Raw genomic sequence first — 2,043 nt, forward strand, 5'->3', positions numbered from 1 at the left:
TTGGCTTAAACTGACTTTTTTACACATCATATTTTTCGTCAATTAGATTTGAATTTGAACTGAATATAAAGTTTAAGCTGAACGATTTAGATTTCAGCGACTTACTAGAACTAGAAAAATGTCACCGAAAAATTGGATTTAGTTCCTGGAAAAGTCATGGAGTTTTTTTCTCAAAAATTTATGGCCACCTTAGAAATTAAGTGGACTAAATTTATCCAGATTTACGCTCGACTCCTGGAAGTATTGGATCATTTATCTGTTTTCTCTTGAAATCTTCTCGTTGCATTTTTTTCAATTTCTTTCGTATCTGTATTTATTGTGGTTTCTTTTAACCGAACTTTTATGCGTAACTTGATATGCAAATTCCTTTTTTGCATATCCCTGAGAGCGCAGCGTTATCGGAATAGCAAATCGTAGGGCTGTAACGTAATTAGGTCTGCAGGCATTCGAAGCAAAATATTTCCAACATGAATTATCGGTGGGCTAATCGTGTAACAAACTTTCGTTTTAAACAAAGTGATTGACGTTTTGGCAAAATCGTTTTTCACATAGGTGTGCACCGTGTATTTTTATAGTGCCAAATTCGATTTAACTAACTATTATAAATATACAGTTTTTACTAAAGCAATATACCAGACACAGTTCCAAACGTAAAAACAAGCCTGGGGGTCTCGGTACGTAAATTTCGATGTGTATAATTCGGTAGACTTCTCGCACATGCAAGAGTTAAATCTCACAAGCATATGATAATGCGAATCGTCGTCTTGCATCTTATTTAGAATGAAAAAAAAATTCCAACAAGTACAATCTGCCGAAGATTCAATCTGATGGAAAAAATTTCATCCGATAAATCTAATCGAACCATCATATCGCCGAAGGCGTGATTTCCTCGTTCAGCACTCTCGGGATTAAAATATTTCCGAATAATAGTGTACTGTTTCAAAAAATTTACACACGTTTCGTAGATCCCAGCTAACGTGAGGCGGTGAGGGATAACTCGGATGTATAATACGCAAATTCCTGTGACCATGAGATTAATCCGTTCTAGAAAAAATCGATTTAAGATAATTGGAATAAGCGCGTGCGTGTGTGATGAGATGTACACACTTCAAAAGCTGGCAGATTGTTTATGCAATACAGATGTACAACGATTTTGGACTAAAGATAAACCTTGCGGTTCCGACTGCAGCGCGAGGCCAGAAAATTATTCGATGGAAATCTCGATTCGATTGTTTATTTTTACACGCGATTTACATTCAAAGAGAATACACGCGCGTTTCGAACGTGGGTGCCTAATTTGACAGCGATATTTACGTACGCGTCACGGATGCAAACCTATTAACGACGCCCGACTGATCGGAGGAGGTTAATTCATGATTCCGTATAGACAAAATCGAGGACGTGACTCTAACACGCGGTGGTTTCGTTGCCGAGAATCTCATTAACACCACTCCAGCAGTTAAGGCTGCCAAATTACAATATTATAATTGTTACGAAGCAGAACCTGTTCGATCATGCACAGTTATTCGTAACATGCGGCCAGCGTTGAATTTCGATGAGTGAGTTAACTTATTTATACATTGCGCTTCTGAATCTGCTTTCCATACGAAAATCGACTTGGACGTGACAGTGAAGGCTTGAACGTGCTGATCGAAGATCAACGTACGAAAATTTGGCGAGTTTAATCTAGAAATAAATGGAATATACTTCGTTTGTGTTATTACAAATTTCTTCTTCTCACTTCAGATTATCGACTGCTGGAAATTGATTATAATTACGCGGAAACAAATACTCGGTCAAATTTCAATCGAATCAACCAAATAACAACCGAATTAAACTGTTGATTCATTTATCTCAGCATAATTAGAATCAACCACTCATAATCGGTAAGGTAAATTACGTAATTTCAGAAACGGCAACCTTGATTCAGAAATCAACTCTGAGAACCAAAAAAAAAGAATAAAAAAAAAAACGTGTAGTGGAATGGAAATGATTTGTGACTCGGGTACATAATAATATTAATAAGTAATGAAATTGAAATCG

The sequence above is a fragment of the Neodiprion fabricii genome, chromosome 1 (genome assembly GCF_021155785.1).
Source record: "Neodiprion fabricii isolate iyNeoFabr1 chromosome 1, iyNeoFabr1.1, whole genome shotgun sequence".
Lineage (NCBI taxonomy): Eukaryota > Metazoa > Arthropoda > Insecta > Hymenoptera > Diprionidae > Neodiprion > Neodiprion fabricii.